The 14,060-nt window shown below is 42.7% G+C and overlaps 1 protein-coding gene across 2 annotated transcripts in view; it reads left to right on the top strand.

Annotated features, from left to right (window-relative positions):
- Clint1 (clathrin interactor 1) overlaps window positions 1–14,060 on the top strand; it is a 56,077-nt gene that overhangs the window by 15,977 nt on the left and 26,040 nt on the right. The gene's annotated exons all lie outside the window — the stretch shown is intronic.

The raw sequence follows: 14,060 nt of genomic DNA, 5'->3' as shown, positions 1-14,060 counted from the left end.
TTACCTCAGTTTACCTTCTGTAAAATAGGGATACTAACAAAACCTGACTTTAGGGATTAAATAAATCGCCACCCACTCTATTATTGTTCTCTGTTAAAGATTTATATTATTTTATTTGTATGTTAAGTGTATGTATACACACAGGTACAAACGCATACACATAACACTTTTCTTAATCAGTGCTCTGTTGCTGTGATGAGACGTCATGACCAAAGCAACTCTTATAAAAGAAAACATTTAATTGGGGGTTCTTTACAATTTCAGAGGTTTAGCCCATTATCATCTTCTTGGGGAGCATGGAAGTACACAGGCAGACATGGTGCTGGAGAAGTAACTGAGAGTTATGCCCTGATCTTCAGGCAGCGGGACTTTTGAAACTTGAACTTTTGAAACTTCAAAATCTTCACCTAGTGGAACACTTCCTCCAACAAGGCCACACTTCCTAATCCCTCTCAAGTGACGCTGTCCCCTAATGACTAAGTATTCATATATATGGGCCTGTCAGGGCTGTTCTTGTTTATACCCCCACAGCACCTGCGTGTTTTTGTCACCGCCTTCTAGCCGTCTTGCCACCTGATGTAGATGCTGGGAACTGAACTGTAGTCTCTGGAAGAGCAGCAAGCACTCTTAACTACCAGGTTTGTGTATTAAAAAAAAAAAAAAAAAAAACAGTGAACAACAAATACAGCCGTTTTATAGGGGAGAGAGTGGAGCCAGGGATGCTGTGCTTTGCTGCAGATTTTCTGTGCTTTGGAGAGAACCCAAGAGTATTTATCACTATACAGGCAATGGCAGCTTTGCGCACTTCTTCCATGGGAACAGATTGTGCGGAGAACACATTTCCAGCATGGAAGGGTTTTAGTAAACAAGCTTCCATGCAAAGAAAGAGATGTGGGAGACTTTCTTCATGTGTTAAATGGCGTCCGTGGTGGTGCCTGGCTCTTCATGTAACACTCAGCATGAGGAAGGAGGAGGCTTAACTAAATGTTCGAGTATCCCATTAAGTTGTAGGTTTCTAATGTTGTTCTTCAGTTGTTTCTTTAAGACAGAGCTCCTGCCACTGAGGTAATTTCAGGTGACAGACCAAATTCTATCCAAGCCCCAAATGTCCCCTGGTTTTACGATATCTTTTAAAAGCAACATCAATAACCGTCCCCTACCATGTGGTGGTGTTCATTAGGACATTCCTGCATTCATCCTCTGTGTACTTTGGGTGAATGTCTTTTAATCTCTTGATCTCACTTCTTTACCTTCCAGCCCACCTCTGTCCAATACAACTCAATTTCATTTATGCATTCACTTCTCAAGTCAGATTTTATGTGTCCATTTACCTGTTTTTGATGGTAGAAATTGAACCTTAAGTCACCAGTGCATAAGAAGCAGCAGTCAGTCCTTGTTCAGTTTTGGAAAGTTATCATCAGCAAAGTTAGCAAGAACCAAGTGCTTGCTCCTAGGGAAAAAGGTAGAGTTAGGTTCTGTGAGCCTGAGCCACAACATTTGCTTCATTTGATCCATAACCTTCCAAAAGTGTGTTTCTTATGTAAGACACTTTGTTAAATAATTTGATGTGCATTTGTGTTTTGCCTGTATGTATGTCTGTGTGAAGATGTTTGATTTTCTGGGACTGGAGTTACAGCTAGTTGTGAACTGCCATATGGATGCTGGGAATTGAACCTGGGTCTTTGGAAGAGCAGAGTGCTCTTATCCACTGAGCCAACTCTCTAGTCCCAACCCCTAATTTTATATGTTGTATCTATCTCATTGAACCCTGTACGCAGCGTTGTAACTCACACACCTCTATGAGGCACTGTCCAGCCCTCCTGGACTTAGAGCACCACTGACAGCACTTGTGCACTGCCCATGTGGGCTGTGTAAACAGCAGGGTTGTGGAAACGTTACTGAATAGGCAGCAGACATCAGTGTTATCCTTGACCTCCAATGAGAACCAGTATGGTGGACACTGCTTTGCACAGACATGTCCACAAGAGATCAGGACAGCACGTGACTGTTGGTTTTAGGGTTGCAGGTATACTTCAGTTTCTTAGTCAGTTTGCAAGTGTGGAGTCCACACCTCCACCCTTGGCTGCTGCCCAACAATTAACAGCAAACTATAAAAACAGCAACCTTGGGGGGGGGGGAGAGGAAACTGCAGTCGAGATGTAATATATGAGAGAAGAATTAAAAAGAAAGAAAAGGTACCAAAAACAAACAAAAACCCAGTGACCTTAAAAGCCCAACCAGAAAGCATCAGTTTTCTGCTGGTTGTCATGGGTGTGCTTAGTGGGCTGGCTTCTCCATTACGAGCCAACTTTATGTGACTGCACTTAAGCATACAAGTACCAAGAAGAACCAGAGATTGCTGGAGATCAGAGCTGGTCAACAACTTTTCATCAGATGACCTAGAACGCTGTTCTCAACCTGTGGGTCAAGATCCCTCTGGGGTTGAATGACCTTTTCACAGGAGTCAAATATCAGATATCCTGCATATCAAATATTTACATTAAGAGTAATAACAGAAGCAAAATTACAGTTCAGAAGTAGCAGCAAAAATAATTTAGTTTTGGGGTCACCACAACTTGAGAAAGTGTACTAAAAGGTCACAGCATTAGGAAGGTTGAGAATCACTGGGCTAGAGCACACTCTTTCTATCTTTTGTGGTTCTGGCTGCAGCTGAACCTGACATGATCCCAGGTAACTTTTGCTGTCTTTCAGCTTATTAACATTTTGACTAATTGAAGAGATGTTCAAACCAATTTTTTTTTTAAATTTATTTATTTATTATGTATACACGTATATGCTTGCAGGCCAGAAGAGGGCACCAGATCTCATTACAGATGGTTGTGAACCACCATGTGGTTGCTGGGAATTGAACTCAGGACCTTTGGAAGAGCAGGCAATGCTCTTAACCACTGAGCCATCTCTCCAGCCCTCAAACCAAATTTTTGTGTATGGTTTCCTTGAACTTTTCCAGCTCGTGTAGGCTTGGTATCAGGTGACAGAACTTTCGTCGGAACCAAAGAAATTCTAAACCAGCTGCCTAAGCAGGTTTCTTTCTAAGCCCTTGGGTTCACTGAGAAGCTCTGTGCTTTCCTGTCAGTGTGTGGTGTTGCAGATGGGGCTCTCACCGCCTTCGCTGTTTCTGCTTGCACACTTTGTCCCCAAGAGGGAGTTTAGTCAACTTTGGTTCTGCCTCATCTGCTTCATCCCCTGCTGTGTCCTCCTGTCACAGCCTCTTGTTTGTTTATTTACTTATTTTGTTGTTGTTGGTGGTGGTGTTTTGAGACTATTCAGTAAAGGTTTGATATTTGCTGTTACCAAGCCTATTTCAGGACCTAGGGGTTTAAGTAAGCAGAATACTATGTCATAATCTTAAGTCCAGGGCAGGGGAAAGAAACAAGCAGGACACTTGTTTTTGTTTCAGATCAGTTGTAGAAGGCAGGTATAGATAGATGGACTCCACCTGTTTGGAGCACTGCAGGAAGGTTTTTTGGAGGAAGTGGCATTTGTAAAACCAAGTGCTAATGTGGTTAGCAGTAGAGCAAAGGACTTAACAAAACCAAGAAAACCTAAGCAAGCAACCTAAAGGTTGCTGAGTGTTGAAACTGGAGAGGTAAATTGTTATCCAACAAGAACCTTACTTCATGTCAAGTGACTTGGGTTTTGAGTTGAAAGCAAAGGGGGAGGGTGGCCTTTGCTAACTTTAAGTAGGACTTGTATATGATCAAGAGTATGGCTCTAGTGTGGTAGGAATTTGTAAATAGACACAGAAAGACTAGTTAGAGGGCTTTTGGCAATCCAGGTGGGGAAAAGGTGACTGAACTAAGATAGTGCTGTGTGGGCGAAAGAAGTAGAGAGGTGCGTTGTAGAGGAATGTAGAAGGCCTGGGAAAGACCTGGAGGATATGGACAGTTGGTGGAGAAGGTGAGGAGTGACCAGCAGCAGTGCTCAAGCTATTAGCTCGGGCAGGAGTGCCCACGGAAGCAAGAGGACAGTGCTTGAGGTTAACTTGGCCACCACCACAAGTTAGAAGGAGACTGAAAGGGCTTATTCCTGGTCAAAGGGAAGAGCTGTTTGCTTAATACGGAAGTGAACAGGTAGGCTGTAAGCATTCCAGCTGCTGCATGTAGGCTGCCCAGCCTTCTGATGAGCTCAGAGCTCATATTACTCCTTGTCAAATAATACAAAGAAAAATATCACTCTGTTGTTTAAAAACAGCCCTGGTTTACAAAAATAATCATTTTTACTCTTGGGATTTGATGAAGTTAATTCTTTTGAAAACATCACATGCATCTTTAAATGGCATTTGTGAGCAATATTACATCTCTTCATGAGGGGGCAGGGCCCAGAGAAGCGCTGCTGGTCCAGAGTCAGGCCATGTGGAGGGCCATCCATTCATCCCATTGAGTACTTCCTTGCCTATCTGTTCAGTGCCAAATACAATTAGCACAAAGTGAAGGGGAGGTGTTTGGCATAAAATGATTAAAGTGGTGATTAGAAATTAAAATGTAACTGGGTGGTAGTGGTGCACACCTCTAATCCCAGCACTTGGGAGACAGGGGCAGATGGATCTCTGTAAGTTAGTTCAAGGGCAGCTTGATCTACAAGAGCTAGTTCCAGGACAGCTAGGGCTGTTGCCAAAAGAAACCCTGTCATGAAAAGAAAAAGAAAAAAAGGAACGAAAGAAAAGAAATTAAAATATAAGAATTTTGAAGGGATTAAAGTAAAGGTTAAATGCCTTTAACAAACCCCATGTGCTATATAACATTAGCCCAGTTACAACAGGGGTTAAGATGGCAGAGGTTGGGGCAAAGAAAGTTGGGTGTGAGTGTGAAGTAAGCTAGCACAGCCATTACAGAGAATAGTATGGAGACTTAAAGCAAAAGTTAGGCATAAATGGGCTGAAGAGATGGCTCAGTGGTTAGAGCATGGCTGCACTTCCCAAAGAACCAGAGTTCAATTTCTAGCTTCCACTTCAGATTCAGAGGATCTGACACCCTCTTCAGGCCTTCTTGGGCACCAGGCATGCACATGGTGCACAAATATACGTACAGGCAAAACACCTATACACAAAAGATTTTTTAAAGATACCTTAAAAAAACAAAAACCAAACCAACCATATGACTCCGTAGCCCCACTTGCAGGTGTATGTCCAAAGGAAATAGTCTGTTGATGAGATACACAGAGCTCTCTTGTTTATTCAAGCATTCACAGCAGCCAAAACATGAAATCAGTTGTGTGCTTCGGTAGCTACACAAAGACAATGCACATTTCCACCATGGGATATTCTTGTCTTGTGCAGTAGCATAGATGAAACTGGGGAACATGATGGGGGAAATGGGCTAGACACAAAGATCCCTCTGCTGTCAAACACAGAGAAGCTGACTGCAGAAGTGGAAACTAGAGGGAATCGTGGTTAGCAGAGGCTGGGGAAAGAGGAAGAAATTGAGAGGAGATGAGTTTGTTGTTACAAAGATGCTCAGGACACTTTGTAATGGTGGCACATTCCAGTAATCTTAGCCTCAGGTGGTGGGTCCGCCTGGAGTATGTAGCAAGTTCCAGATAAGCCTAAACTACACAGTAAGATCGTGTCTTGGAGAAAGAGGCATTGGTGGTGTGAACCAGAGTACTTCCCAGCATGAGAAAGGGCCTAGGTTGGTCCCCAGCACAGTAGTCAATACAGGAATGGAAAAGAAAGACAGAAAGGTTTGCTGACTGCGTCATCGCATTGTCACTGCTCACAGTGCGCCCAGAACAGGCCTTTTGAGGCCCACAGTGACAGAGTCTTACCTGGTTGTTGCACGAGAGGGTCCCTTTGTTCCAGCCACCCGGCTAGCTTGCACCCCAAATAACCACACAGAAATTGTATTAATTAAACCACTGCCTGGCCCATTAGCTCTAGTCTCTTATTGGCTAACTCACATCTTGATTTAACCCATTTCTATAAATCTGTGTATTACCACAAGGTTGTGGCTTACCAGGAAAGATTCAGCATGTCTGACCTGGCGGCTCTCAGACTCTGCTTTCTTCCTCCCAGAATTCAGTTCTGTCTTCTCTGCCTACCTAAGTTCAGCCCTATCAGGCCAAGCAGTTTCTTTATTGATTAACCAATGAAAGCAACACATAAACAGAAGGACCTCCTACACCACCTGGTATATAACTGCATCAAAACATGAGGCTGTCTGCCTGTGTGCAACTTTGTGTCAGTATAAAGTAAGGTAGGTACATAAAGCCAGCAAATAGGGAAAGTAAAATGACACTCAGGAACAACTGAGATTTTTAAAAACACCACAAATAGGTGAAACTTGGGACAAGTTAAAAGGCTGAAATCTTAGCCCAAGAGTTATTTTTTTTTTTTACTTTTATTATGTGTGCATGGGTGTACATGTACACAAGCACACCATGGCACACACTCGGATGCCAGGGGACAGTGCGGAACTTGGTTGTTCTTCCAGATGTGAGTTCAAGGATTGAACTCTGGTTGTCAGGCTTGGCAGCAAGCCCCCTTACCCACAGATCCATCGTGTACTCCCAAAGAGTTGTCATAATAAAAACTTAGGACTAAAGGGAAAGTTATTCCTAAGAAGAAAAACAGAAGAGTGAGGTGGACGTGTATTTGACAGTTGGAAGAGGCACTTGTATTTACAGCAGTCATATTAAGGTAGATTTGGGGACATTCAAACACGATGTTCAAGGAACGAAATGTTATCTCAAAAGTGTGAGGAATGTACAGTGCTGTCACCCCCAAAGGTGAGCCATTAGGCTGGGCGGGTCTCAGAAGCAGTACAGTTGGGAAGTTTCTCTGCATCCGGTGTTGCCCAGCTCCCCAGAGAACCCTCTTCTCAGGGCGCACCCGTCGTCAATCCCCAGTGACAGTTTTCCCAGAACTGTTTAGACTGCTGCTTCAGAGGAAATAAAATGGTTTCAAATCTTTAAAGTAGCTGAGAAACATAAAAGGTTTTAAAAATCAGAAAACAGAAATTGTTCGGGGTTGTGACTGTCATCCGTAGGGACTAGTGTCCTGGTGATGGCCAGATGTTCTGGCCAGAAGGTGAGAACAGCGAGCACAGCTGTCCATCTGTAGATGGGTGACTGCTGAACCAAGGAGCTGGGAAGATTCCCAGCACAGTTATGTCTGTCCAGCCACCCAGCACTTGCTAGAAAATGGGGCAAAACTTGATACTGTTTTTTTCTCCTGTTTTTTTTTTTTATTGTCTAAATAATATTAAACATTTTAAATTGGCCATCTCCATTCACCCCACTCTGCTCACTGGCATCTTGTTTGGAGCTTTGGTTTGGTTTTTGATGGGGGGGGTGTCTTTTTCTCCACGTGTATATGTTTTTATATAGTTGTTAAACACATTCATAAAGTTTTGTGAGAACTTTTTCTGGGGAAGGGATTTCTCAGGATTGGAATTTTACCCACATGGGAGTTACTTCTTATTCTACTTCTTGTGGGTAATTTATTCTGTTTTGCTAGCCATGATAAGCTTGATCTTTTAGTTTTAGCTGGCATGGTGCCTCTGTGGAAAAAAGTAACTTTGCCATGTCATGAGAGAAGCTGTTTGGCGATGGATTTTCTGTAAGTTTGCCTAAATCATAAAAGCAGCACCCCTCCTAGGAAGTGAGCAGAGTTCCACACAAATCAGTAAGACCCAGTGACTATCCAGATATTTCATAGTATAATTTATGACTTTAGAAAGGAAACTAGGTTTTATGGCACTTCTAAAACCCCTTATTCAGCCGCATGCCACATGGAGTAATTATATGGACATTGGTTTGGATATTTTAAGAGTTCAGACTTCTAATACTTTGGGTATTGGTTAGTTTTGATAGTGCAAATTGAACCCAGGACCTTGTGCTGTACACCAAACCATACTTCCAGCTTCTGCTAATTATTTTTTAAAAATTGAGTTTGACTTTGAGTTATATGGCTATACATCTGTATACATTGTGGGTATGAGTGCAGTTGCCCAGTGAGTCCAAAAAAAAAAAAAAATGCCGGTACCAGGAGTTACAGGTAGTTGTGAGTTGTCAGAAGTGGGTGATGGAGAGCCCTCCGAGGGAATGGGATGCACTCTTTACCGGAGAACCATCTCTCCAACGCTCTGCTAATTATTTATTTGTTTTTGAGACAGTCAGAATTAGGCATCACATGTATTCTTACCCTTCTGATGAGGGACTTTATAGTCAATTTCTTTGTGTTTGTGACCAGTTACTTGACAGACATCCCAGACAGAAGGGCTTGTGAGCTCATGGTCTCAGCAGTGCCGGGCCATTGGGACAAGGAGGAGGTGGAGCACAGAGATTCACATTCTAGCAGCAGTAAAGATAGAGGACCTTTCCTAGTGACTGTCTTCTTCCCGAGAGACCTTGTCTCCTGTAGTTTCCAGAACCTCCTAAAATACGGCCACCAGCAGGGTTCAGGTTTTTGACACATGAGTCAGTAGGGTATTTCATATTCAGTCCATATGAAGTCACATTTGGGGTTAAACACTCGACCTAAAACAGCAAGTGGATCAGAAAACTCAGCTAACTGCCTGTACATACTGTTGGTCACCATAATAATGATGTATGGGGACTTAGTAAACGAGGAGACTGAGACATGCCAGTGATTAGAGACCCTAAAGTAGGTGTGCACCAGAGACATCAGTTCACTCCTCAGTAACTTAAGTCACTGATGGAGTAAATCTGTGTATTGCTTTGCTCTTGTACAAAATGGCTGTAAACGATGAAGTAGCTTGATGAAAACACACACGTGTACAGTATCTTCTTTTACTGTGGCCTTGTGTCGTGGAGTAGTCTGAGAAAGGACTGCTGTCGGTTAGCTTGTTTTGCTTAGTGCTGCTCACCCCTGCAGAGGAAGGAAAGGGAAATGGCATCTTCCTACAGCTCAGGGTTTAGCTGCTGACACCGGGATGTTTTTCTTGGCTTGTCCCATTCATGTCATTTTCTTAGCACGTCTGTCTCATAAATTACTCAAGGATTTTCCTGAAAACTTGCCCGATTAAGTCACCATTAGCTGCAATCAGAAAGTTGGTGCTTTGTGGAAACAGAACTTGTAGTTACATTTTAGAACAGTTTTAGAGTGAGAGACGAGCAGACTGGTTTTTATGAATCTCAGAAATTTATACATGAGTTTGGTTACTATTGCCTGCTCCACACTGACATGAAGTGGTGGGGATTTTCCTGGAGTGTTAGATATGTGATCATTTAAGTGGGGGAACAAACACTTCTTTGAGACACACAGTAAAATTACAGGGTTTTTAGAATGAATGCTTCCTTCTTTGTTCCTTTCTTCCTTCCTTCAAGACAGCATCTCACAATACAGAATGCAGGCTGGCTTCACAACTTGGAGTCCTTGTAGGTGCTGGATTACAGACATAGGGCAACATGCCCAACTTGGAATGCTTATTTTTTTACTCTTGGAAGTTTTAGAGAAAGACAGTTTAGAACCAGAAGAGAAAGCATTAGGTGGTGTCATCCATCCATGTCAGCGGCAGCTAAGTTAACAGATTATTCTTTGACATTGCGTTTACCTCTGTGCTAAATTCTAAAACGCAATAGTTTCTTACTAGACTTTCTGTTGAAAGTTTTCATTTTTAGTAAAAAACTGGAAAGTTTACAAAGCAAAGACATAGTTTATACTTCTGTCATGACCCGAATATACTGTGTGGGGTTGGGAACAAGTCTATTATTGTGTTCCACCTCACAGCTCAGGGTGATTTCCAATATGGGGGCCTTGGGGAAAACTGTCTCAGAGTCATCTCTGGGGACTGAGAGATGGCTCAGCTGTTCAGAGCCCCTGTGCCTGCAGGGAACTTGAGTTAACTCCGGGATCCAGTGCCCTCTTCTGGCTTCAGTGAGTATGCTTACATAGACATATACACGAGGTTTGTGTCAGCTCTGTAGAGTCAATGAGTAAAGTGTACTACCCATAAAAATGTCTTGTTTTGAAAAATAAAAATTTAAGTAGCTTTAAATATGGGCCACCCCGTAGCGAGAAGATAGCAGTATTTACAGCCTGCTCCCAGGGCCTTTGTAGCCATTGCATTGTTCAGGCCGAGGTACAGTCTTCATGTTAGGGCTTTGCCCTGAAAGTTTACTTTAGTCTCACTTACAGTGTATGTTAGGGATCACCTGGTGGAAAAAAAGATGAGTCTGCTTCTGCAAGTTGTCCTGACCGCCATGTGTAACACAGAGAAAGAGAGAACATGTGTTGTAAGAGAGGAGAAAAATTATTTTTATCTCTTTTTTTAAAGAAAGACTTATTATTTATTTGGATATGTGTTTTGGTGCTGCAAAAAGTCAAAAAGGCATCAGGTCCCCTGCAGCTGGAGTTGCAGGGAGCTTGGTGAGCGGACTGCAAACCTGAGTGCTGGGAACTGGACACTGGTCCTCTGCTTAAAGCAGAAAGTGCTAGCTAGTAACCCTTGAGCCATCTAACTCCCACTTCCTCCTTCTTTAATAGATGCTTACAAAACAAAAGCAATTCAGTAGCTGAGAGTATATCTTTAAACATAATTTCAACTTTAAGTTCTTTGAGCAGTACAGAACCCATACTTGATGTTTTCTTCTGTTAATTGGGGTGCTGTAACATTTAAAGAAATTTTATGAGGCAGAGTCTTAACAGCATAGCCCAGGCTGCTGTGTTGATCCTGATCCTGTTGCCTCTGTCTCCAGGTGGGTGTTGCAGAAGTGAGACCCAGCCAGACATTGGCATTAATCAGGAAACATAACTGTTTCACAAAACTTCATTATCAGAATGTCCTTTTGAAGTTCTTCTAGCATAGACATCTTAAGAGGTTACTTAGATGTAGACTTAATTCTCGGTTCCTGTTTTAAAAATATTATTCCAGTTGCAGGAACTTAAGTTTGTGCACTGCCTTATTCACATAACACTGGGTGACATACTTCAGTCGCTGCTTTGTAGCACTCATGGTCCAGGTAAAGGAACACCGACATGCAGGTAGTATCCCTGCTGCTCATCCTCATGTCTCTAACCTATAATAGTTAAAATGTAGCCAACTGTGACACAGAATTTGGAGTTCATTTTAGTAACATTGTATAGTTTCCCATGGTTAGTAATGCTTGTGGGAATGACTTGGGAAGATCTGAGACAGAATGGAGAAAATACTGTTACTTGAAACTGTTGCTTGGAACTAAGTTATTGGGTCTGTTTCTGGCTGTCTTTCTGTCTTGTACACTTGAATATGACAAAACACATTTAGAGGTCTAATGTTTCATGATCTTGGGATGAGCAAAGTTGTAAGCTTAGACTTAAAGGGTGATGCCCTGTGAGGGTCCAAACCCATTTGACCCCATTTGGAAAAGAGAGAGAGAGAAACAGGCAGACAGACAGACAGAAGAAGTGAGTGCTTGTACCACATTGTTTGTTCATTCACAGTTGGCGAGTTTTCTCCACACTTTTCTTGGCTTATATTTTTAAGTAAATCATGTTCTTGAAAATGTCTTAGAGAATATCAGCAAGATGGGAGTGTGCAAGGTCTTGTTGCCACTCATTTTCCCCTAATGGTTTTGCTGACCATGGCTCGGAAGCAGCACTGGCTGGAAGCAGCGGTACCCCTGCTTCCTTTGGGTAGTTCTGCCCCTGTAACTGGGACACGGACTGTGCAACAAAACAACTTGATTTTTTACTCTTCTCGGGTGGTCAGGTAAGGGGGAATGGGAAATGAGGAGCAGGGCCACTGTTTAAAGGCTGTCTCTGTAGCGCCGCCTCCTTCAAAAGAGGGTGGTGGTGAGACTTGTCCGAGTTCTTTTCACCTGAAAGAGCTTCAGTCCAGAGTTTGAGCTCAGATTGCTACAAGCCCAGAAACTCCTTGATTGACAGTTGCCCAGGTCCTGGGAAGCTGTTTCCAGCTTAGCCAAATTCAGACGTTTTTCTACAATTTGTATGTCCAAACACTGATTAGAGAGCCCCTCCAGCAACTGAAACAGTCAGGGACATATGTCTCTGTCCATTTTAGGAAGATCTAGAATTAAGCTACCTGGGATTAAAGTTGTTTCTAATTTTTATTTTTGAAGGGAGTTGTTTTCCATTTTTAAAATGTTACTGATGTTAAGAATAGGTCCAACATTGAGAGCATCCAAATAACAAAGGGTCAATATGCTGCTTTTACCTTTTTAGAAACTGGTACTTTGAAATGCATGGAATGAAGCCTAACTACAGTGTTCTTTGTTTTGTTTTAGTTAAGACTTACTTCCGAGTTAGTGAAACTGAAAAAAAAAAAAGTATTATTTTTGCTCATTTCTGAAAGCAACAGTTTTATTGAAAAATAGCTTTAGAACAATGTTGTGGAAGTATTAGGTTTTGCTATCATAGTAACAACATAGGATACTTCTGTGGGTGTCTTTTATAACCAACATTATGTTTTAATGGCTCCCATTGTTTTTTAGCTAAGGAAATGAGGAAATTCTTAAATTGCTGGCCCTTTGCCACCTCTCCTTAACACAGAGGGCTCCAGCATGCAGGCCTTGAGCTAAGAGCCTTTGAAAGGTTCTCGTTTGCCCACGGGCCTCTTCAGGAGCAAGGGAAGACAGTGTTGTGGGAGCTTCAGCACTGCTGACTGCTCTGGCTCTGGTGGAACTGTCAGCTGCATGAGTGCAGACCCTCATCCTTGAGCGGAAAGCTCTGTAACGAAGTGCAAGGTGGAGTATAATCCTAATTGGTACTGCTCACTTTCCCAGCTGCATTTGGATGCTTTTAACTGCCCGCAGCCATGGAGTCTTCAGCCACCAGGATAAACTATAGTGTGAAATATATTGTTTTGTAGCATCTTATATTGCAGACCTGGTTTTGGCTGGCTCACTTTTGTTTTTTTTCATTGTTGATAAAGTTAAGGAGAAGAGGAACACTACTATTTATTCATAAATTGTTGTCAACACAATCCTCACTGGAATTTTAGGAAAATTTGTTAATAGTCTTCAAGGGCAGCAGGAGTCGTGGGATCTCAAGAAATAACTTCTAGTCACGCTATCAGACATTGGTGCAGTTGGAAGAAGTGTCCAGGATTTTATATATATATATATAAGTTCTGACATGGATCTGTTTATTGGTATCTTACCCAGGCTACAGTACTTGAAGGAATGAATAAGATTTAAAGGTCTCCTTCCTTATTTAGAAAACAACTGGGGGGGGGGCGGGGGTAGTTCGAGACAGGATTTCTCTGTGTAGTCCTGGCTGTATTGAAACTCACTTTGTAGACCAGATTGACCTCAAACTCAGAAATCCGCCTGCTTTGCCTCGCCAGTGCCAGAATTAAAGGCATGAGCCGTCACTGCTGGACTTAGAAAACAACTTTTTGATGACTTTTAAAAAACTACATAGCGGACGGAGAAGAGATGCCTCGCCTTACCTATTGCCCCTTGCTGCCTGTGGCAGTTGGGAGAGCTGGCCCTTGGGTCGTGAGAGTGGAAAAGCTAGGCCTACCCCTCACCAGCTGCAGCACTCAGGAGAGCAGGCCCTGCCCCTCGCCTGGGCAGCGCAGGAGAGCAGATTCTGTCCATGGGCTGGGGAGAAAGGCACAGGTGAGCTGGCCCTGAGGCTGTGAGAGCTGAACCATTCCCGCCCCATGCTGCTTACTGCACAGGGTGAGCTAGTCAAGGAGGTGCTAGAGAGCTCGCCCAGGTGAATTACACGAGGGAGAGAATAGAATTCCTGTAAACACGAAACTAAATTCTTGTAAAGCACGACTGTTGAGGAAATTGACTTCTTAGTTCCGTAACCGACTCTAGCATGTTCAGTTGTCTGTGAGATTTGGTTCAATATGGGCTGATGGGATCTCTCACCTGTGTTTTTTTTTTTTTTGATTTTTCGAGACAGGGTTTCTCTGTAGTTTTTGGTGCCTGTCCTGGAACTAGCTCTTGTAGACCAGGTTGGCTTCGAACTCACAAAGATTTTCCTGCCTCTGCCTCCCGAGTGCTGGGATTAAAGGCATGCGCCACCACCGCCCGGCCCTCGCCTGTGTTCTTGAAAGTAAAATCTTCCTAGGATAACTTTTTTTTTAAAGATTTATTTTTTTTATTTTTATTTTATTTTTTAT

Source organism: Alexandromys fortis, unplaced genomic scaffold, assembly GCF_014885135.2.
Source record: "Alexandromys fortis isolate MF-2015 unplaced genomic scaffold, M_Fortis_MF-2015_v1.1 scaffold_11, whole genome shotgun sequence".
Classification (NCBI taxonomy): Eukaryota; Metazoa; Chordata; class Mammalia; order Rodentia; family Cricetidae; genus Alexandromys; species Alexandromys fortis.
This window is presented reverse-complemented; position numbering and strand designations above follow the sequence as displayed.